This window comes from Staurois parvus, unplaced genomic scaffold, assembly GCF_062004578.1.
Source record: "Staurois parvus isolate SC_StPar_1 unplaced genomic scaffold, SC_StPar_1.0 ptg000045l, whole genome shotgun sequence".
Classification (NCBI taxonomy): Eukaryota; Metazoa; Chordata; class Amphibia; order Anura; family Ranidae; genus Staurois; species Staurois parvus.
In genome coordinates, this window is record NW_028317841.1 from 507,760 (window position 1) to 532,988 (window position 25,229).

The window sequence follows — 25,229 nt, forward strand, 5'->3', positions numbered from 1 at the left end:
CACCAATAACCATGCCACTTTCAAAGTCACTTAAAGCCACTTTCTTCCTCATTCTGATGCCCAGTTTGAACTTCAGCAAGCCATCTTCACCACATGAGATGCCTAAATGCATTGAGTTGCTGCCATGTAATTGGCTGATTTGTGTTACCAAGCAATTGAACAGGTGTACCTAATAAAGAGGCCTGTGTACAGTATATAATTTTATATAAATATACAATTCTTATATGCTTAGACCTTGGTACCTCCATCCCGTACAATGACATTGAAGATTGCAATGGGCACACAGAAGCTACCCCATTTGCAATGTCTGGACTGAAATGGCCCCATCCTCTCCTGCATAGCTTCAGGTAGGTGTACATCTTTGACCAATTATGGTATCCCCCTGGGTTTACAGCAAAAGCATGAAAGTTTTAGCTGGGCCCATCCCCTGGACCCTAGATTCCTGTTTAGGTTGCTTTGTGGATGATTTGGCTTTGACATCAGTTGTGTATGATATTCCCATGATTTATAAAAGAGAGCAGTTTACTGATGTTCCAGAAAGATGTCTAGTGACTTCCATTTGTCATGTTGAAGGAGTTACTGAAGTCTGGACAGAGGTTTAATTCAACATATATTGCATCCTAGATAACATTGTAGCACTGCTTTTTTTATCTGTGAAATCACTAAAAAATACTGAGAATTGCACTTATATAATCCCCAATAATGGTATAATGTAATAATTTTGTTTTAAACAGTTATTTTCCTTCAGTTCATTGTTCTTTACTTACTATATAGTTATTTTATAGCTTTATTTTATACTTCTATTCTGCCATTACTATTCTATTATTCATGCTAAATAAATAAATCACATAGGAAAGGGAGTTGCAATTTCGTCCCAGTGTTCCATAGAGCACCACCATACTATTCTTACATAAAGTATACTAAAGAACAGCAAATGCTTTTTCATTAGATTGCATCCTTGTAAGCTTTGATGAACTATTAGTGCACATTTGTATTCCAAGGAGGTAATGTATTGTTTACTATAAACTGTAATGTTTTCCATATGTTCACACATTGCTGAAGAAACATTTCATATGCTTTAAATAATAATTTGAAGCACAGGCTAGATAATGCCAAGTGATCCTAATTCCATTTACAGTAATACTGTAACTGTTGCTAGCACAGCCAGATTACCACTTGCTGCCATCTGGAAATAAATCTTATCTTTCCCTTTCCAACTTCCTTGCAGGTTTATAAAATGACATCTGACTAACTGTCGCAGTTGAAAAAAAGGGCAATATATACTTGTTTTAATCAATAAAGACATGTGAAAGCTTATTTGGAGAGGACCAGCACTCCTTTTCTAATGTTCCTCTCTTCTGCTTCCTCCCTATAACACAATTGCAAATAAAATAGAGTTTGTTTTTTAATAAATACTTTTTTTTTGCATAGTCAAGGACCTTAATTCTGGTGGGTCATTCTGGGATACCTTTGGAGCTTTATAAAAATTCCGCAAACTCTCCTGTGATTTTTATGTCATGCATCAATGCGTCAGTTTACTGTCAGGAAACACTGAGTGTCTGCTCATGCTCAGGGGTCTGATGCATGCAGAAATGCTGTGGGGATCTGCCAGGTCCCATAGACCTAGCAAACATTCCTGTGGCATCTTTTCATTTGAATTTTGTATCAATAAAGAGATTTACGTATGCTTTTAACTATTGAATTATGTGGAATTTATGATGGCACCAACAAAATTCACAAACTCTTCCTCACCCTTTTACATCCTGTGGCATCTTTGGTAATGATGGAGAGGAATAGCTTGAGAATGCTCCAAAGGTTCTCAATAGGATTGAGGTCTGGGGAGGATGGAGGCCACACCATGACTTTCTCTCCTTTTATCCCCATAACAGCCATTGATGCAGAGGTATTCTTTGCAGCATGAGATGGTGCATTGTCATGCATGAAGATGATGTTATTACGGAAAGCATAGTTCTTCCTTCTGTACCAGGGAAGAAAGTGGTCAGTCATAAACTCAACATACTTTGCAGAGGTCATCTTTACACCTTTGGGGGCTCTAAAAGGGGCTGACCCGCTCTGTTCCCATGATTCCAGCCCACAACATGACTCCACCGCCGCCTTGCTGACGTCGCAGCCTTGTTGGAACAGGGTGGCCGTCCACCAACCATCCATTACAATATCCATCTGGACCATCCAGGGTTGCACGGCACTCATCAGTGAACAGGACTGTTTGAAAATTAGTCTTCATGTATATTTCTGCCCAATGCAGCCGTTTCTGCTTGTGAGCATTGGTTATTGTTGGCCGAATAGAAGGTTTATGCACAGTTGCAAGACTCTGGAGGACTCTACACCTTGATGTCCGTGGGACTCCAGAGGCACCAGCAGCTTCAAATATCTGTTTGCTGCTATGTAATGGTATTTTAGCAGCTGCTCTCTTGATCCGATGCATGGATCTGGCAGAAATCTTTCTCAATGTGCCTTTATCTGTACGAACCCGTCTGTGGTTTGAATCAGCCACAAATCTCTTAATAGTGTGATGATCACGCTTAAGTTTTCGTGAAATATCTAATGTTTTCATACCCCATCCAAGGCATTAAACTATTTCACTCTTTTCGGAGCAGAGAGATCCTTTTTCTTCCCCATATTACTTGAAAATGGTGCTCTGCTTAATAATGTGGAACACCCTCCTTTAGTAGTTTTTACTTTAATTGGGCTCACCGGCCAACCTAATTATCACAGGTGTCTGAGATTGTTTTCAGTGATCAAAAGAGCCCTGACACACAATGCCATCCATGAGTAAAACTGAAAAACTGTCAGGAATGGACTCGCCAATGGTGGTGGGACTCACCTGCCTTGTGGGCTGCAGTACCAGGGCTGGCCAGGGGGTGCTCTCAGCAGCCAGAAGCTCACTCCTGCAATCAAGCCATCACCTGAGGCTGATTGCAGGAGGTGTATTTAAGGAATGGCCAGGCCTGCAGTCAGGGCCTTGGTGTATTGTTCCTATGAGCCCCTGTACCTGCATCCTGCCTGCATCCTGCCTGATCCTGACTCTGCTTGATCCTGACTCTGCTTGAACTCTGCCTGCACTGACCTCGGCTACTCCTGACCAATCTTCTGCCTACTTCTTGTACCTTGTCTGCCCGTTAGCTATTGACCCGGCCCGCCTGATATATATATCAGTTAAGGTTTGGGTTTGTTGCACCTTGTTGTATGTATTTGTGTTAGCTTTGGGTTTGGTTTGTTGCACTGTGTTTATGTTTGTGTTGCCCTTAATAAATTATATTGTTTTACACGCTATACCTGAAGTCTGTGTTTCCCTGTGTTGGTCCACACACCTCTGGTCATTCCCGGAGCCCTGACAAAAACAAAATATTTAATCTTTGTGACACTTAAATAGAATTTGCATAATAATTTGGAACGCGGTGTATATATATATATATATATATGTACACTTGAAAGAAAACACCTGATAGACAGCATTTGTAATGAACTTTGTGTATTCAGGGGTGGGTTTGTTGCCAGTCTGTTTGCAGTGGGCTCCCTGATTAATCAAAGCATTGTTTTAATGCTTGGCCATTGATTAGCTTACTGTTAATTAGATCACTGCTAGCTGTACTGTTCACCATTTACACTGTTTAACATAATGTGATCAAGCTCTTACCTAATCAATGTGGGATGTTTATCTCAATGTGTACTATTTGTTTATTGTGGGGTCTGCCCCTATTTCTGAAGTATATAAAAACCTGTGTTCTTGTTCAATAAAGCAGTTCCAGTTTTGGCATCTAAGCTAGTCTCGTCTAGTCTTGAGTGCAATGTCCGGCTATAACACCTTTGTCCTGTGTCCCAGTGGCGAGGAAGCAGTTCTCTGATGAAATCACCCAATCAAGGTGACTGCCGTTCCGTCACAGACAGGCCATCACCGAGGTAATTTAAACATGTCAAATAAGTTTACATACTGTGTGTCAAATAATTATTTGTGTTTCTCTCTGCGGGGCCCAAAGAGGAGGTCCTGAAATCAGCACTGTATCCTAGTCCTATAATACATTGCAAAATTCATCCTGTAGCTCAACTTGAAAAATTAATACCAATGACCGCTTGTAGGTCTAGTGAAAATGTGGCAAATACCCTAACTTATGATTTCTTATCTGAAATGTATTTTATATATTGCACTGAGAGCTATGGTATTTACGATAACATGGAAACTAAAATGCCTTTACTGCAATTCTCTTTATAATCTACAATAAAGCCCAAACAGATCTGTGCAGATGTGGTCAGTTTGCTTCCCTGAGATTACTGTTCGGAGATGCAGGATGCCGTATGTACAGCATACCTGTGTCTCCTGTAGTCAATTTTGCTGCTACGCTCCCCCACTCAGCACTGCAGCCTGTTGGAATTTGGATCAGCTTTCTGGACCACAGTGCACAGACAGGGAACAAATGTCCCTGCTGTATGTCACGTTACACTATGCCCCCCCACTTGCTGTACAGTCATGCCCACCACTATGGGGAAGGAGGAGACAAAGGAGGCAGCGCTGTCTCATGACAGCTGAATAAATCATCAATAAAAGGTACATAGCAGTTATTTTATATACAGACAATTTCAGTTAGCAATTGGGGTTTTCTGTTTTGCTACTAATTTTGAAGATCTTTTTTGGGAGCAGTATGCTGTCAGTCTGAAAAACTCAAGTGCTAATACTGCCCAACACAAGAGAAAAATCCTCTATTAGCAATACATAGCATATAACTATATTTTAATATAGTGCATATGTTTAGATGTGTGATAGACATAGATAGTACAGTTTATTAGTTCTGACATGTCTAATATGGTTGCTGTTCTCAATGACTGATGATTTTACTTTCCTTGTCAGGTATTACTGGAAATCCATCACAAAGTGTAAATAAGTGTAGGAGGAGACTGGGATGGCCTTTTTTGTGACATGGATATGGCATATTCCTCTGAAAAGTGAAAGGCTGAATCTTCTTGTAGGTTAATACAGTATATACAGTACTTACTGAGACATGATATAATGTTCCTAGTTTTTCAGCTTTTTGAAGAATCCTAATAGTGTGCTTGTACATTTGGAAGTCATACTTGTTTGTATGAATATACACTGCTCAAAAAATGAAAAGAACACTTTTTAATCAGAGTATTGCATTGAGTCAATTAAACCCCTGGGATATTGATCTGGTCAGTTAAGCAGCAGAGGGGGTTGTTAATCAGTTTTTGCTGCTTTGGTGTTCATGAAATTACAATAGGTGCACTGGATGGGCAACAATGGGATGACCCCCAGAACAAGAATGGTTTTACAGGTGGATGCCACTGACATTTTTTTCAGTACTCATCTATTCTGACTGTTTTTCACTAGCTTTGCATTTGGCTAGGATTAATATCACTACTGGTAGGTTGAACAGGCAGTTCAACTCCTCCAGGATGACACATCAATACATGCCGTCGGCAGAAGGTTTGCTGTGCCTCCCAGTTGAGTCTAAAGAGCATGGAGGAGATTCCAGGAGACAGGCAGTTACTCTAGGAGAGCTGTACAGGGCCATAGAAGGCCCTTAACCAATCAGCAGAACCAGTATCTGCTCCTTTGTGCAAGGAGGAACAAAATTACCTCCAGCAGGCCACTGGTGTTAATGTCCCTGACCAAACAATCAGAAACACAGGTCATGAGGGTGGCCTGAGGGCCCAACATCCTCTAGTGGACCCTGTGCTCACTGCCCGCCACCATAGAGCTTAATTGGCATTTACCATTGAACACAAGAATCGGAGGATCCGCCACTTGTGCCCTGTGCTTTTCACAGATGAGAACAGGTTCACCCTGAGCACATGTGACAGACATGAAAGGGTCTGGAAAATCAATGGAGAACGTTATGCTGCCTGTAACGTCATTCAGCATGATCTTTTTGGTGGTGGGTCAGTGGTGGTCTAGGGAGATATATCCATGGAGGGACTCACAGACCTCTACAGGCTAGACAATGGCACCCTGACTTCCATTAGGTATCGGGATGAAATCCTTGGACCCACTGTCAGACCCATTGTCAGACCCTGTGTAGTGGGTCCTGGGTTCCTCTTGGTGCATGACAATGCCCGGCCTCATGTAGCAAGAGTATGCAGGCAGTTCCTAGAAGATGAAGTAATTGATACTAATGAATGGCCCCCACGCTCACCTGACCTAAATACAATAGAAAACCTCTGGGATATCATGTATTGGTCCATCTGAGGATGCCAGGTTGCACTTCAGACTATCCAGAAGCTCAGTGATGCCCTGGTGCAGATCTGGGAGGAAATATCCTAGGACACCATCCGTCATCTCATTAGGAGCATGCCCCGATGTGATTTTTGGTGTGTCTGAATTCAGTCAGGATTGATAATTTTCATTTCTATCAAAGGATGGGACATCCTTACGTTTCTAACACATTACCCAGTCCATATCCAGCATTATATTTTTCCACATTGAGATCTGAAGTGTTTTCAAAGTGTTCATTTTTTTAGCAGTATGTATCAATTCTGCTATTTTACTGCTCTACTTTCTAACATACTTATGCTGCAGCCCCTCATCAGCGGCTTACTGATATTTCTCCAAATCTACTGCTCCAATAAAAACATAGAGGAAACTGGTAGGAAAAAAATAGCAAAGCATGCTTTTTTGTTCTGCCCTACTTTCATGTATTTTTATGTTTTGTAATAGTCCTCATGCACACTGGATGTTTCCACAGTTGCTGTTTTTGGCTTTTTTCTACAGCCAGTAAACTCCCCAGCATGTTATTCTACAGTTGCAAGAAAAAGTATGTGAACCCCTTGGGATTACGTGGAGTTTTGCATGAATTGGGCATAAAATGTGCTCTGAACGTCATCTAAGTCACAACAATAGAAGAACACAGTCTGCTGAACATAATACTACACAAACATTAGATGTTGCCATGGTTTAATTGCACATAACATGTAAACATTCACAATACAGGGAGGAAAAAGTATGTGAGGCCCTAGCTTAATGTCTTCTCCTAGAGCTAATTGGAGCCAGGATTGAGCCAACCTTGACTCCAATCAGTGAGATGATATTGGATGTGTTGCTGACAGCTGTCTTGCCCTTAAAAAACACACACCTGTTTTGGGTTTACTGGTTTCAAGAAGCACTGTCTGAAGTGAACCATGCCTCACAGAAAAGAGCTCCAGAAGACCTACGATCAAGAATTGTTGACTTGCATGAAGCTGGAAAGGGTTAAAAAGTATCTCCAAAAGCCTTGATGTTCATGTGTCCACGGTAAGACAGACTGTCTACAAATGGAGAAAGTTTAGCACTGTTGCTACTCTCCCTAGGCGTGGTCGTCCTGTAAAAATGACTGCAAGAGCACAGCGCAGAATGCTGCATGAGGTAAAGAAGAATCCCAGAGTGTCAGCTAAAGATCTACAGAAATCTCTGGCACATGCTAACATTTTTGTTGACACATCTACAATAAGGAAAACATTAAACAAGAATGGAGTACATGGGAAGACACCACGGAGGAAGCCATTGCTGTCCAAAAAGAATATTGCAGCACGTTTAAAGCTTGCAAAAGAGCACCTGGATGTTCCACAGCACTACTGGCAAAATATACTGTGGACAGATGAAACCAAGATTGAGTTGTTTGGGAAGAACAAATAACACTATGTGTGGAGAAAAAAAGGCACAGCACACCAACATCAAAACCTCATCCCCACTGTAAAACATGGCGGAGGGAGCATCATGCTTAGGGGCTGCTTTGCTGCCACAGGGCCTGGACGGATTGTTGTCACTGATGGGAAAATGAATTCCAGAGTTTATCAAGACATTTTGCAGGAAAACGTACGACCATCTGTCCGCCAACTGAAGCTCCGCAGAGGATGGGTGATGCAAGAGGACAATGACCCAAAGCATACAAGTAATTCAACAAAACAATGGCTGCAACAGCACAGAATACGCCTTCTGGAGTGGCCCAGTCAGAGTCTTGACCTCAACCCGAATGAAATGCTGTGGCATGACCTTAAGAGAGCGATTCACACCAGACATCCCAAGAATATTGCTACACTGAAACAGTTTTGTGAAGAGGAGTGGTCCAAAATGACTCCAGATTGTTGTGCAGCTCTGATCTGCAACTACAGGAAACGTTTGGTTGAGGTTATTGCTGCCAAAGGAGGGTCAACAAGTTAATAAGTCCAAAGGTTCACATACTTTTTCCTCCCTGCACTGTGAATGTTTACATGTTATGTGCAATTAAACCATGGCAACATCTAATGTTTGTGTAGTATTATGTTCAGCAGACTGTGTTCTTCTATTGTTGTGACTTAGATGACGTTCAGAGCACATTTTATGCCCAATTCATGCAAAACTCCACATAATCCCAAGGAATTCACATACTTTTTCTTGCAACTGTATGTGTCCATGCACACATAGACTGCAATCAGTGTTTTTTGGCAGGGGCGTTTTTTGACTGGAAAAAAACCCAGAACTAGTGGGTTTCTAGAGGAGTCTTTTAGCTGTAAAAACGCTCTAATGCTGAAAAACGTGACAAAACATGGTAAAACGTGGTAAAATATGGTAAACCTTAGTTTTTGGACTTTTTTGAGCAACAAAAGATTTTTTTTTTTGTAAAAATAAGTTAAAAAAGTAAACACAAAAAAAGTGGCAAAACTCTGCTAAAAGCTAATGCAAAAACGCTGAAAAACCCAAGTTTTTAACATGACTTTGCACAGCTAACATTACCAGCATTATTAAAATGCCCAGTGTGCTTGGAGCCTTAATCTGCATTAGGTTATCATTTTTCTGTTGTATGCTGTATGTTGGTTTTTGGCTACTACAATTTGTTTACTAACGTTGTTTTGGTTTCTCCCTATGTCCTCTTCTCCTGTTTAGTGCTAGTTACTTTAGTTCAAGCTAGACCATTACCAATTCTTCCATGTTCCCTCAATCAGGGTTAGATATTCACAGAGACAGGGCTCGGGAAAGTCTTTATCTTCTTACACTTTAAAAAAAAATATAAAAACATCCTCTGCACTTCAAATGTCTAAAATAAAATTTAGTTGGATTTGACTTCAACCTGCCTGTGAATGGTGCCATATTAGCAGTTGACCATAATGTCTAGACAGAATCTAATGAGGTATGTCAATGCATAAAGTGGCATTTGAAAAAGAACACTTTTTCTAAGAATATTGTCTTTGTTGACAGACTGTATTTATTCGTATCATAAAAGAGATAACATATATGGGAAGTGAACAGGATTTTTTTTTTGCTTTCCAACAAAAGCAAGTGTTTCAATTTCAGTGGACCAGTTTTCAATCATTTCACTCATCTTTACATAGATTTTTATCTTACTTTTTACTGTAAAAAAGAGAGTGCTGCATGGGCATACAGTACCTTTCATACTGGTGCTGGCAGAGTGTCCAGTATCAGCCCATAGGAATGATTGGTCAGCAGTAGTTATTTTTGTTTTGTTTTGTTGCTTTCAAATAAATCAAAAGCTGCAGTTTAGAATGTACTGTAAATATATTGCATATTGCCGTACCGCCATCTTAGATTCCCATTATGTTTTGCTGTTGTGATTATTTGATTTATTTCTGCTCCATCTAGTGGTCAAACAGCACTACCCTTCAACAGTTAAAAAGACTGTTCAAACAGTGTTTTGAACCTGCACCGATTTCATCCGCGCCATAGAGAAATCACTGGGAGTAGTACAAATAAAAGTACCCTCTTTGGAAGCAGAGTAACAGTTTTGAAGAAAGCAGAGTGAAGGGAAAATCTATTTCCCCATTGTGGCAGCATTGCTAAAAACATTAGCCACCATTTAGGCATCATTCACAAAGCCAAATTGTCTGTGGTGCTGCAAGATTGTTATGAGAAAATATGCCCAGACGCCCAGGTGGATGCTGACCGCCACAGCTAATAAGCCCATACAAAGCAATGACATGGTGAGAGCAGCAACTGCTCTTCACTGGTTTTTAGATGTACTGTAGTCTCACAGCCAGCAATTACCTGTGATCAGGGACAGATGATCATCCCTGTATATAAGGTGTAACACAAAAAGGTAAGCACTGCTCCAGGTCGGTACACACACCGCCCATACACAGTCCTTACAGTGAGGTGCTTGCCTGGCTTGCAACTGGGAAGATTCAAATGGAACAAGTGGATGGCCACACACTCTTATAAGGACACTCCAATAATCTATATTAATATAATATCCACAAAGAGTATAATAAAATCTTCACAACACCAAAGATAGGGGAGATATGTTAACATGTCTCCCCTGTCTTTAGTGTTGTGATGATTTTATTATATCTATATATTTATTATAATTGGTATCTATATTGATTATAATCTTTGTAGACGTTATGCTAATAAAGATTATTGGAGCGTCCTTATAAGAGTTTGCGGCCATCCACTTGTTCCATTTGAATCCCTGTACATAGGCTAATTGCAGGGATGATCATCAGTCCCTAAGTGCAGGTAATTGCTGACTGTAAAATGTATTTCAGATACTGGTGGACAGCTGTGGCCACTGTCAGCCTGTCATTGCTATGTGCAGGCTTCCTGGGGAAGGCTGTCAGCACCTACCTGAGCTCCCAGGAGCAGTTTTTTGCAACATACACTAATTTGCCAAAAGTATTGGGACACCTCTTCCAAATCATTGGATTCAGGTATTCCAACTCAATATTGAACCCTACAGACTAAGGGCTCATGTACACTGCAGCTGATAAACTCACGTTTAGGAGCTGTTCAGCGTTTTTTATTTCAGCAGCCCCTGAACTCACCCTAATGTTTTCCTGTGTCCATGTACACATCTTCATTTACAGTCTTTACAGGCATTTGTGTTTACAGTAATTTTTTTGAACGCAGAAAACTGGCTTTCAGTAGTCAATTTTATCAGCGTTTCAAACGCAGCAAATCGCATTTATAAGCGTTTGCTTTTTGAAACTTTTTTTTAACTATTCCAATTCCTGATGCTGTCCAGAGCCTTTTTTATGATGAAAAATGCATGCAAAGCATTTTCAAGGTACTCAAATGGACAAAACACTGAACACAGGATGTTCCTAGCAAGCTTGTCACACATTGTAATGATCAATTCACACCTCAAATTCCTCATGAAGACCCCCTGCCAGGTGGCCTTAATGACTCACTCCACCAGACACATTTCCCACCCTTGGAAACAAAAGAAATGTTAATGAGCAACTCACACCTAAGCTAATCTCAACACATTCTGCTCTCTCTGTATTTGTATTGTACAGAGAAGGAGGTAATAAATGGGCAAAACCTTTCTGTTTTCTGTGTATTGGATGTGGACAACATGAGGTCTATGTTAAGGCCAGCCACCAACTCCATATCTGTATCCAATTTAGATTCATATATCTTTAATATCTTTTATCTATGGATTTTCTGTATGATACTGTGCCTTTAGTCTATTCCCAGATAGGCATAAATAATATTTTTGAATACTTTTGGATTTTTATGGGATTGTTTTACCTATTCTAATATATTTTTATCTCCCTTGTCATTATTTTACCTTGACATCATAAGTTTTATGATTTTTAATCTCTCCAGCTGTACTGTGATTTAACATTGTCTTATCTTTTATAATATGATTAAAGTTTGTTATAATAACTCTTTTCCCCTTTTCCTCTGTACAGAGGATTGTTTCCCTTTGTTTTGGGTATCCCCCAATGCAGGGTTGGCTATTTGATTGTAGTAATCCTCACCCTGTGCCTATCTGTGACAGGCTGGCAATTGTGACGCTGGGATATGTGCATTCACCAGCTCACTTCCCCTTATTGCCTTTTAGACTAACGCAAATTGGCCGTGGCTGTCCTGCACATGCGCAGTCCATCCAACGGTGGCCATTTTGCGCATCTGCAGTTTGCTTCGGTCTCTGGAAAAATGGTGCCCAATAATATACAGCCGCCATTTTACATTATAAATAGAACACACTAGATGTCAGGCTGCATGGCAACCCCCCAACTGAAGGCGTACACTCGTACGAAATGCATTTTGGAGGAGCCTACGAGCCTTGATGTCACGCTACCAGATCAAGGAGATCTGGCAGCCCCTTTTACCAACCAGCAGGTTAGTGCTCATAGCAACCTTATAGCTGTCATTTTTTACTGCTGCTGTTTACCGCATGGCATTTGGTTTATGCTTAAATATCTACATGTATGGGAATACTTTTTATGCTACTGTTCATACCATTCATTAAATGCTATTTGAGTATACTTCACTATGGGCATCTCCATCTTTTGCTCTTTACTGAGCACCTAATCCCCCAGAGTGGTGACCACCTAACCATACTGAAGAGGCTGCACCCGTGTCCTTAAAGGGGACCTCCGGTTGAATATTCTTGATGACATCCACCTATCCCGGGTCGATTCCATTTCTATCTTGATAGGGACCCATTGGCAGACCTCCATTATACTATACACTGCGTATAACCATTGCGCGTCCAGTGAGTGCGCATTTTACCTATTACCTTGCCCCTCACCTATCCTTTAAAGGAGTGATGCACTGAGATATTTGAAGTCACACGGAGCTCTTTATACCATTTATGAACTTATATCATATACATATGTTCTACATATATGTTCTACATATATGTATATGTTTTATATTGGGGACTATTCATATATTGAGGACTATTCACAGGTTTAGTGCTGCACTTATTTTACTTTTATGTGTCATTTGGAAGGTTTATGATTTCCTTTTTTATTGTGCATAGCCGCTTATTTATATTGAGCGCTCGCTCTTCCTACGTTTTTTAACCTACATTTTCCAGCAGTCAGTTTCCATCATTCAGAAGTGTCTCGTGTACATGGGGCCTAAGACTGGGATGTCATTAAAGTTCATGTGCGAGTAAATGCAGGCTTCCCAATACTTTTGGCAATATAGTGTACTTACCACATCACAGCAGATTTGGCTGTGTGACTGAGGCTTTACACCCAGCTACAGCTTCCGACAGTATAAGACACTTTATTTGTTACATTTTGTATGATGTGAATTTTTCTCTAGTTTCATGTCCACTCTGTTTTATGTTTGGCTTATTGAAGTATAGGAGAGTTTATTAACACAGGCTCCAGAGAGGAAAGAACACTGGCTGAATATATATATATATATATATATATATATTCAAGTATTTTTTATTTTTACTTTCCACAATACATTTTACCATGCCATTAGCATAAAGTAATGTATCGTTATTTAAAAATATTTTGTAACAAAATGAAAAAAGTTCATGGTTAAATAAAAACACTCCTGCTTAAAATAGTTATTTAGTGACCTGAATAGAACAAGGAAAATACTTTTATATCTTCATTAAACAATAACTGTTCTTAATGAGTGTGCTACCTTTCGAAGTCTCCCCATGTCCTATGACTATACTTTGAGTTATGCATGCCTACGGTGTATTTTCTTACCTTGGCATTCACAGTTGAAATCATTACTGATATTGCTTGTTTATGATGCAGAGTGCAGCCATAATGCAGGAATTTCTGTAAACAAATTGAAATCTATTTACCATAGCAGCTTCCACATACTAATTTTTTATTGACACTGAGGGACTTCATAGAATCTTGCACATAATCTAATTTCTAACAATCTATTCTGAAGCATCATTTTGCATTCAACAGATGTGGTGGTGTATTGGATGCAAGAAGGCAATCCTTAACAAATGGAGTATCCTAAGCAGTGTATAATATTTTGCAGACTGTTTAATGAGCCTCAGAAAGAAGTAATTTTAAACAACTTTGTGGGATAATGTACTAACTAAAGAGATAATAAACTGTACATTAAGATGCATCTCCCTTCTACAGCTGCTTTCTAAATGGCTTTAATATTGATTGATATTGCCCTTCCTTTGCTACTAACAGTAAGTGTACCATTTTCTATTTTATTCAACCATGTCATTACAACATTTCTACTGTGACAAATGGCCGTTTATATTTTCTATTCTGTACATTCTTTTACCCAAGTTTTATTTGTAGTAATGCTCAATTACTTAACCATTGACTTGTGCTCGCTGAAACTAAAAAAAAATAAAATTCAAGCATTTTATAAACCAAGATATATTGTATTTTCAATTTTAAAAAAATAACTGCAGACTCTGTTATTTGACCTACTTTACAAGGTACAGGATATTTTTAGCTTGAAAAATTATTTATTGGATTAATATCACTTGAAGGATTTGCTTATATGTTAAGTGATTGTAATGATTTTTAAAGTGATTGTAATGTATGATGTAGCACATGTAGGGTTTACAAAAGTTTTTACCTGGGGAAGAAGTTTGCCCAAAATTTTGTTAAATTCTTTCCCAACCACAATCTGTTGATAAACTCTCCCCAGCATGATGCTCTGTGCCAGGGATACATTAATAAATGTATTTCCCGTTTGAAAGCCAGACTTTGAGAGTCTGGAACTTTGCATTGCTGAAGACTCTAATTGACATCTGGGTCTCCGCTGATGATTGCAAATTAGAGTGATTTCTGATCATATGATCACTATGTCAATATTGCCATATCAATCACGTGTAGGCTGAAGCCTTCAGATAAATCTTGGTTCTTTCAGGCTACAGTGTTCATCTGTGGTACAATCTAATAATGTAACTGTCACATACTGTTGCATTATTTAAAAATATAAATCAATTAAAATATATACAAATGCATGTGTCAATTTAGGAGAAAACAGGTTTATTAAAAAAAAAAGCTGCTGTTGTAGCAACACATCAAGATAGAGTTCTGTTAGGAAAAATTTCTTTTTCAGGTCTAGGAGTAGACAATGTATTTCAAAAATTGTATTTGTATTTAAGTATATTTCAAGTGTACTATTTTAAGTTAAAGGAAAGCTGACAATTTATTTCCATAGTCAGCAGACCGAGCATGTTGTTTTAATTTCAAGACTTGACAATCTATTTTTCAACTCAGTGGTACTTTTTAGAAAAAAAATTAGGCCTGTTTTGACTGTAACAGTTTTTTTTAAGCTGGTAAACTACTTTCACTGTGCTCTACTTTCAGTGTACAGCTGAATGGCACTGCTTGAAACAGAATAGAGGTTATTCTAAACACTTTTAAGTCAAAGAAGCTGTCATTTAAGTCAAACATTTGATAATCTCTTTGCTAACTCAGTATACTAAAAGCTGTGCTTTTTTGGACAAAACATGTTTTTATTTTAGTTTAGGAGCTGGCAATCATTTTCCAAATTCAGTATACAAAAGCTGTGTCCTGTTTTCCAGGGGCTTATTAACCTCTAGGTTTATCTCAGATTGCTAAGCACGTGACTCAGTTATCTTCAGAGTTGCAAGGATATTATTCAGAATTTTTTAAACTCTGATACAAAGAAAAAGCAAGGGCATTTTTGATCTTTCAACTCAAGCCATACAGTCTATTGAGCCTTGTCATTATGTCATTGATGATGTAATTTCCCCAGATGTAATTTCCCCAACAGCAAAAGACAATGCATTCACATTTGGTAGCAGAGAGTCAAATATCCTTAAAGTGGTTCTAAAGGATACATTTTTTAACCTTAAATATAAAACATGTTATAATTACCTGCTATGTGCAATGATATTGCACAGAGTGGCTCTGAACTTCCTCTGGGGTCCCCTGCCTGTACTGTCTGCTATGGGGGCAGACATGTGTGCTTGCTCCTGAGGTAGGCTGTGTGCATCTATTGACACACACACTGCATCTCAGCCCCACCCCCCACTCTCTGCTCACAGGATTTGTTTGGCAGGAGTCAATAACTCCCACTGCTTCCTCTGTGTCCTGTGAATGAAGGTAGAAAGGAGAAAGCTGTGGGATCAAGCAAGCAGGAAATGCATTAAGGTGCTCACTCCAGATCTGGGCTGTGTGCATCCATAGACACACACACACAGTGTGGCTCAGCCCCCCACTCTCTGCTCACAGGATTTGATTGGCAGGAGTCAATTGTCTCCTCTGCTTCCTCTGTGTCCTGTGAATGCCAGTAGAAAGGAGAAAGTTGCTGCAGATGAGCACAGTTCTGTTTGGGGGGGGGGGGGGGGTGATACTGCTACAGGAACATATTTTACTTTAATACAGGAATGCATTAAGGTAAAACATTTTATTACGGTACTTTAGAACCACTTTAACATTCCACAACACTGTACACATTATTGACAATGTTATTGGCACTGGCCCTTTACATGTCTCAAAACTAATTTTGCTGATTTTTAGATTTGTGAAGTAGAGTTTCACTTTCAATTTGAAATCCAGAGATCTCCATTGAATTGTTTGCTTATCTCTGATAGAAAGCTGAAAAAATCTATTTGTTAGAAAGATTTTTCACTTTCTTAAGCTACTTCAAATCTCTTTAAAGATTTTACTGTATATGTTGAATGCAAGTATGGAATGTCTATCTACATGTATCTATAATTTGTATGACCTGAGTATAAACCCACATTTGAACCATTAAAAAAGAAATATAATGTAGATGCATTATGTAATATTCTTATACCTAAATATGCTTTCACACAGTAAAAGTAATAAAAATAGCACAGCTAGTAAAAACAGGCACTGAACAGGTTTTATAGGGTCAGTACACAAAGATGGCATCATTTTAATAGACTAGTTTGTATTTAAGAAGGCTTAAAGTGTATCCAGATATTTCTGCCACATAGCCACAGTCAGGTTCTACCCTCCAGCCTGCTATATGTATGACCAAGCAATGAACGAGCAACAGTATACTAATGAGATCCTCACTCTGCCCTGATCAGGAATCACATTTGACAGTTTTCTGTTCTTTCCTAGTCTGAGTGCTGTTGCACAGGGAATAACAGAAGATAACAGTAGGCTGCTATCAAGAGAGATTCAGATACCTTTGCCTTATGTATATAAAAATATATCTGCTACTGTCTTTTTAATTACTCCATAACTGGAATAAATTGTGTGATTATAGCTGCCCTGAGTAAAGGTCTTGTAATGGGTGCATGTTGTATAGTACATAACCGAATCCCTGAAATTAAATGTACTTTTGAAATCATATTTTACTGAAAGTGACAAAAAAAAAATAATAGGGTGCAAAGCAAAGTGATATAGAGTAAATCTTAAATGCCTCAATTTATACCAAATTAAATGTGTGTCCTTTTATACTGTACATGCAGGTGAACATTAAAAAAAATAAATAACAACAAAAACCTAATGGCCTGGCTATTCAAGGGAATTATAGAATTGTGCTACGTTAGATGTAAGGATCGATTACTGGAGTATGCAAATGAAGATTATAGGCTAAAACTGTCATGTATGGGGCATTGAACATGTGCATAAAAGTGGCCACCCGCCCAAGTCTATAACTGGCTTATGAAGCAAGGACACATAAACAGGCATCACATAGTGAAAAAAAGGGGGAGAAAACAATGTTCTTGGACAACTTGCCAGCCAGCTTGCTAACAACCGAATTAACCTGTCTAACAGTATGCGTTTATAACAGGGGTTTAGTTAGCACACATTTGCAAATACATACGTAAGCCACAGAGCCACGACACGGCACCCTGATCATCTGTGGTCCTAACTCTAAAATTTATGAGTCCCCATAGTAGAGGCACATGCATTTAATGGATAGATCAAGGGCAGGTGGACCTGAGGGAGCCACCCCTCTTAAAGGCAAAGGAGTGCACTGGACCCCAGCATGTAGCACAATGGCAACCAGGGCCCTAGTGCACCCACGTACCAAAAACTCAAACATGCATAAAAGTGGCCACCCGCCCAAGTCTATAACTGGCTTATGAAGCAAGGACACATAAACAGGCATCACATAGTGAAAAAAAGGGGGAGAAAACAATGTTCTTGGACAACTTGCCAGCCAGCTTGCTAACAACCGAATTAACCTGTCTAACAGTATGCGTTTATAACAGGGGTTTAGTTAGCACACATTTGCAAATACATACGTAAGCCACAGAGCCACGACACGGCACCCTGATCATCTGTGGTCCTAACTCTAAAATTTATGAGTCCCCATAGTAGAGGCACATGCATTTAATGGATAGATCAAGGGCAGGTGGACCTGAGGGAGCCACCCCTCTTAAAGGCAAAGGAGTGCACTGGACCCCAGCATGTAGCACAATGGCAACCAGGGCCCTAGTGCACCCACGTACCAAAAACTCAAACATGCATAAAAGTGGCCACCCGCCCAAGTCTATAACTGGCTTATGAAGCAAGGACACATAAACAGGCATCACATAGTGAAAAAAAGGGGGAGAAAACAATGTTCTTGGACAACTTGCCAGCCAGCTTGCTAACAACCGAATTAACCTGTCTAACAGTATGCGTTTATAACAGGGGTTTAGTTAGCACACATTTGCAAATACATACGTAAGCCACAGAGCCACGACACGGCACCCTGATCATCTGTGGTCCTAACTCTAAAATTTATGAGTCCCCATAGTAGAGGCACATGCATTTAATGGATAGATCAAGGGCAGGTGGACCTGAGGGAGCCACCCCTCTTAAAGGCAAAGGAGTGCACTGGACCCCAGCATGTAGCACAATGGCAACCAGGGCCCTAGTGCACCCACGTACCAAAAACTCAAACATGCATAAAAGTGGCCACCCGCCCAAGTCTATAACTGGCTTATGAAGCAAGGACACATAAACAGGCATCACATAGTGAAAAAAAGGGGGAGAAAACAATGTTCTTGGACAACTTGCCAGCCAGCTTGCTAACAACCGAATTAACCTGTCTAACAGTATGCGTTTATAACAGGGGTTTAGTTAGCACACATTTGCAAATACATACGTAAGCCACAGAGCCACGACACGGCACCCTGATCATCTGTGGTCCTAACTCTAAAATTTATGAGTCCCCATAGTAGAGGCACATGCATTTAATGGATAGATCAAGGGCAGGTGGACCTGAGGGAGCCACCCCTCTTAAAGGCAAAGGAGTGCACTGGACCCCAGCATGTAGCACAATGGCAACCAGGGCCCTAGTGCACCCACGTACCAAAAACTCAAACATGCATAAAAGTGGCCACCCGCCCAAGTCTATAACTGGCTTATGAAGCAAGGACACATAAACAGGCATCACATAGTGAAAAAAAGGGGGAGAAAACAATGTTCTTGGACAACTTGCCAGCCAGCTTGCTAACAACCGAATTAACCTGTCTAACAGTATGCGTTTATAACAGGGGTTTAGTTAGCACACATTTGCAAATACATACGTAAGCCACAGAGCCACGACACGGCACCCTGATCATCTGTGGTCCTAACTCTAAAATTTATGAGTCCCCATAGTAGAGGCACATGCATTTAATGGATAGATCAAGGGCAGGTGGCTTACGTATGTATTTGCAAATGTGTGCTAACTAAACCCCTGTTATAAACGCATACTGTTAGACAGGTTAATTCGGTTGTTAGCAAGCTGGCTGGCAAGTTGTCCAAGAACATTGTTTTCTCCCCCTTTTTTTCACTATGTGATGCCTGTTTATGTGTCCTTGCTTCATAAGCCAGTTATAGACTTGGGCGGGTGGCCACTTTTATGCATGTTTGAGTTTTTGGTACGTGGGTGCACTAGGGCCCTGGTTGCCATTGTGCTACATGCTGGGGTCCAGTGCACTCCTTTGCCTTTAAGAGGGGTGGCTCCCTCAGGTCCACCTGCCCTTGATCTATCCATTAAATGCATGTGCCTCTACTATGGGGACTCATAAATTTTAGAGTTAGGACCACAGATGATCAGGGTGCCGTGTCGTGGCTCTGTGGCTTACGTATGTATTTGCAAATGTGTGCTAACTAAACCCCTGTTATAAACGCATACTGTTAGACAGGTTAATTCGGTTGTTAGCAAGCTGGCTGGCAAGTTGTCCAAGAACATTGTTTTCTCCCCCTTTTCTTCACTATGTGATGCCTGTTTATGTGTCCTTGCTTCATAAGCCAGTTATAGACTTGGGCGGGTGGCCACTTTTATGCATGTTTGAGTTTTTGGTACGTGGGTGCACTAGGGCCCTGGTTGCCATTGTGCTACATGCTGGGGTCCAGTGCACTCCTTTGCCTTTAAGAGGGGTGGCTCCCTCAGGTCCACCTGCCCTTGATCTATCCATTAAATGCATGTGCCTCTACTATGGGGACTCATAAATTTTAGAGTTAGGACCACAGATGATCAGGGTGCCGTGTCGTGGCTCTGTGGCTTACGTATGTATTTGCAAATGTGTGCTAACTAAACCCCTGTTATAAACGCATACTGTTAGACAGGTTAATTCGGTTGTTAGCAAGCTGGCTGGCAAGTTGTCCAAGAACATTGTTTTCTCCCCCTTTTCTTCACTATGTGATGCCTGTTTATGTGTCCTTGCTTCATAAGCCAGTTATAGACTTGGGCGGGTGGCCACTTTTATGCATGTTTGAGTTTTTGGTACGTGGGTGCACTAGGGCCCTGGTTGCCATTGTGCTACATGCTGGGGTCCAGTGCACTCCTTTGCCTTTAAGAGGGGTGGCTCCCTCAGGTCCACCTGCCCTTGATCTATCCATTAAATGCATGTGCCTCTACTATGGGGACTCATAAATTTTAGAGTTAGGACCACAGATGATCAGGGTGCCGTGTCGTGGCTCTGTGGCTTACGTATGTATTTGCAAATGTGTGCTAACTAAACCCCTGTTATAAACGCATACTGTTAGACAGGTTAATTCGGTTGTTAGCAAGCTGGCTGGCAAGTTGTCCAAGAACATTGTTTTCTCCCCCTTTTTTTCACGGCATTGAACATGTGGCCTATTTGGACTTCAAATAGAGTTCATGAATGGAATTTTAGATTGTTCAGGTCTTGGATGGAATTTTAGATTGCTCATCAACCTCCAAACATTAATATAATGTAATAAATACTACTTTAAAAGTACTACAAATAATAATACAATTAATAGTCTTATGAATACAGTTTACACTTCAGCTTGTTATAAATAGGTCCACTATTGTGGCTAAAATGCTGAATGTGTAGTAAATTAGTGTACTTAATGGATCTTCACCATAAATGAATATGGGTGCTCTCACTGGCTCTCCAGCAGAGTTTGAGCTGGAAAATAATTACAGCAAGTGAACATGTACATATGCTGTATTACCAAAAGTATTGGGATACCTGCCTTTACACGTACATTAACTTTACATGCTTGACTTCACTAAGCTCCTGAGAGCGACCCATTCTTTCACAAATGTTTGTAGAAGCAGTCTGCATGCCTAGGTGCTTGTTTTTATACACCTGTGGCCATGGAGGTGATTGGAACACCTGAATCCAATGATTTGAAGGGATGTCCCCATAATTTTGGAAATATAGTGTATATCCTTTTCAGAAAAGAGGTGAAATCTAATGGGAAAATAGAAAGTGCGTTGGTAAACTAGGCCAGTACAAAGCTAAGAGAGGAATCTTGAAACTGCTGTCACTGTTGGCTAAACATTCAACTCAGGAGCCACCATTCCTTCAAGACTAAGAATGTGCATGGAGCTTTACAGCGACTGTAAAAGTTTAACTGACCCCAATAGACCTTAAATCATTTAACAATTAATTTCTGATCTCTAGACGTTTACTAACCCCTTTTTGGCCTCTATCCATTTTATTGACTACTTTGAGGAACCCTGACTTGGATAAAGGAATGAAATAAAGTGCCATTGATTGCAAGAAGAATTAATAATTAATAATAATAGAAATAATAATGGGCAGCCCAGTGGCTAAATGGTTAGCATTTCCACCTGGCAGTACTAGGGTTGTTGGTTCAAATCCCAAACATGGCACCACCTGCCTGGAGTTTGCATGTTCTCCCTGTGCCTGCATGGGTTTCCTCCCACACTCCAAAGATATGCTGATAGGATCATTGGATCCTGTCTAAAAGTGGCCCTAGTATGTGTATGTATGAATGTAAGTTAGGGACCTTAGATTGTACACCCTTTGAAGGTTAGAGACTGATATGAATGTACAATTATATGTAAAGCACTGTGTAAATTGACAGTACTATATATAAGTACCTGTAATAGATAAATAATAATAAATGCAGTAAATTATTATTATACAGGTTTTACTGTATATAGTGCCACCGTGTGAATAATAAAATTAATGATTAGCTGTTTGAGAACAAAAACTATTTAAATTGGGGACACCTAATATAGCACCTGGAAGTGTTTTTTCTGAATAAAGTATAGGAAGTCAAAATGTTAAACCAACAACAAAGAAATATACCCTGGACAAAACTCTGGTGTTTTTACCCTGAAATTGTGCTTACTAATTATGGAGAATTTTTTTAAAGGTACTCCGTGACAAAAAAGATGAATAAGGGCTCATTCTCACTAGCAGTGCTCTCTGAAGGGCAATCTGTGTTCAGAATACTTTTCAGATAACATTGGACAAGCAGTAAGCTGGTGTTGTATTACCGCCTCACCACCTGCTTAACCCCCTTATCCCAGCACTAGCACACTAGTTATGGGGCACAGAGCAGTCCTAGTCACTTGCGGTGACTCTATAACCTCTGAAGGCATTAGGGGGTATAATGCTTGTTGTGGCGGCAAAGCAAAGCGTTTCGGCCATGGCATGTGTATGCCCCGGGCAGCTGACTCTGCAGCTTAAGGTGTTAGCAGTTTGAGCTCATTAAAAGTACAGCTCAACTGCAGGATTTTACTTCCTCCAACCACTAGTGTGTATGATCCCTAATAAACATGACCCTTAAATATAAAATTTTTCCCAACATATTCTACTTAACAATTAAGCCTACTAGTATAATAGTATAATCATTGGGATAATGAGTGCTAGCAGGGTTGAAGGTTTTGTGCAGTGCACAGTGCGCTGCATGTATGCAACAATGGAGCTCCAGGATGCATACCACTGTGACAGATTTGAGCGGGTTGCCCTTCTGGAAGTTTGTATTAGAGATCTGGAGGAGTAAGTTGCAACTGGGCAGAACTGACAACCCTGAAAGGGGTCTTCTGCTCTCTGAGCAGGTAGCTAATAGGATTGATGTGGAGGGTGGATGGGCCAGTTTCAGTGAGACAAGGTAAAAAGGAAAGGTGGTGGTGTCTGTCTCTATGTGAGAAGTGATCTCAGAACGAGTAAGAAAGAGGACCTAGTTGATGGAGAGTGTGATGAGGCTGAAGCATTATGGGTGGAACTGCACATGGGGTGCGTACTAAAAAGGTTGGAGTTTGTTATAGGCCACACAGTGCTAATGAGGATGTGGAGACTCAGCTCCTTGCCCAGATCGAAAGGGCTGCAAGTGCTGGAACAGTGATAATAATGGGGGGTTTTAACTACCCAGAAATTGACTGGAGTAATGGTACTGCAGGAACAGTTAAAGGGCACAAATTTATAAACCTACTATAGGACAATTTTATGGTACAGTTCATAGATGCTCCAACTAGGAATAATGCTCTGCTGGACTTGGTAATCTCAAACCATGTAGAGCTTAATACTAATGTCCATATAAAAGAACATCTGGGTAGCAGTTACCATAACATTTCATTTATTGTTAGCTGCAAACAACAAGCACATACGGAAAAAATAAAACCGGTCAACTTCAAGAGAGCTAATTTTCTGAGGCTGACAGCTGCTCCAAGACTTAGACTGGGAGGGCATATTGACATCGATGAACACAACACAGAAATGGGAGTTCTTCAAAAAGACTGTATGTGAACACAGTGCAAAATATATTCCCATGGGAAACAAGTTTAAAAAGCTGAAAATCAAACCTATGTGGCTTATGGCCAAAGTTAAAAAGCTATAAATAATAAGAAAATAGCTCTTATTAAATAAAAAAATGAAATAAAATTACAAATATTATAACAGAATATGTAAAAAGGAAATCAAAGCAGCAAAAATTGAAAACAAACGACAGATTGCAAAAGATAGCAGGACAAACCCCCAAAAATTCTTCAAATATATTAATAGTAAAAAGCTCAGGTCCGAGCATGTAGGCACTTTACAAAATAATCTAGAGTGGGTGACTGGGGACAAAGAGAAGGCAAATTTATTAAATACCTTCTTCAGCTCTGTATACTGTATACAAAGGAGCATGGGGCAGCTCTTGTCCATAATGGGCTTGGTATTGACATAGCCCCAGATGATCCGCATTGGCTCACAAGTGATATGATCCAGAAATATTTAGACAGAATAAAGGTGCATAAAGCACCTGGACCAGATGCGCCAGGTCCTTAAAGAATTGAGCTCTGTCATTTCAAAGCCATTTTTTCTCATTTTTAGGGACTCTTTAACGACTGGCATAGTACCACTGGATTGGCGTAAGGCCAATGTAGTGCCTATATTTAAAAAGGGATAAAAAACTTTACCAAGTAATTAAAGACCTGTTAGTTTAACTTACTGGAGAGTTGAATAAAAGACCGCATAGATAAGTTCTTGCTAGAAAAAAATATTTTAAGCAACAGACAGCATGGATTCATGAAAGACAGAAGTTGTCAAACAAATCTGATTTCTTTTTATAAGGAGGTGCATACATCATACATACTAGGGGGAGTACAACTGAAAGAATCAAAGGTGGAGAAGGATCTGGGAGTTCTGGTAGACTATATGCTTAATAATGGCATGCAATATTAAGCTGCAGTTTCTAAAGTGAGCAAAATCCTCTCTTGTATTAAAAGAGGTATAGACTCCAGAGAGAGATAGAGAGCTATCATATTACCCTTGTACAAATCATTAGTAAAACCTCATCTGGAATATGCAGTTCAGTTCTGGGCATCAATTCACAAAAAGAACATTGGGGAACTGGAGAAAGTGCAGAGAAGGGCAACCAAACTGATAAGAGGCATGGAGGACCTCAGCTATGAGGAAAGATTAGAGGAAGTGAATGTATTCTCTCTTGAGAAGAGGAGATTAAGGGAGGGATATGATCAAGATGTATAAATACATCAGTGGTTCACAAAGTGAAGTCAGTTTAGAGTTATTCACCCTGAGGTCATCACAGAGGACAAGGGGGCACTCTTTACGTCTGGAGGAAAAAAAGTTTAATCTCCAAATACAGAAAGGTTTCTTCACAGTAAGAGCTGTGAAAATGACTGTGAAAATGTAAAATAGACTCCCTCAAGAGTTGGTTCTGGCCAGCTCAGTGGATTGTTTTTAAAAAGGCCTGGATTCTTTCCTAGATACACATAATATAACTGAATACCAACAGTTATAGGTAAAGTTAACCCACGGAATATCCGATTGCCTCTTGGGGGATCAGGAAGGAATATTTCCCCTGCAGGAGCAAATTGAATCATGCTTTGCTGGTTTTTCTGCCTTCCTCTGGATCAATTGTGGGTTTAGGATTATAAC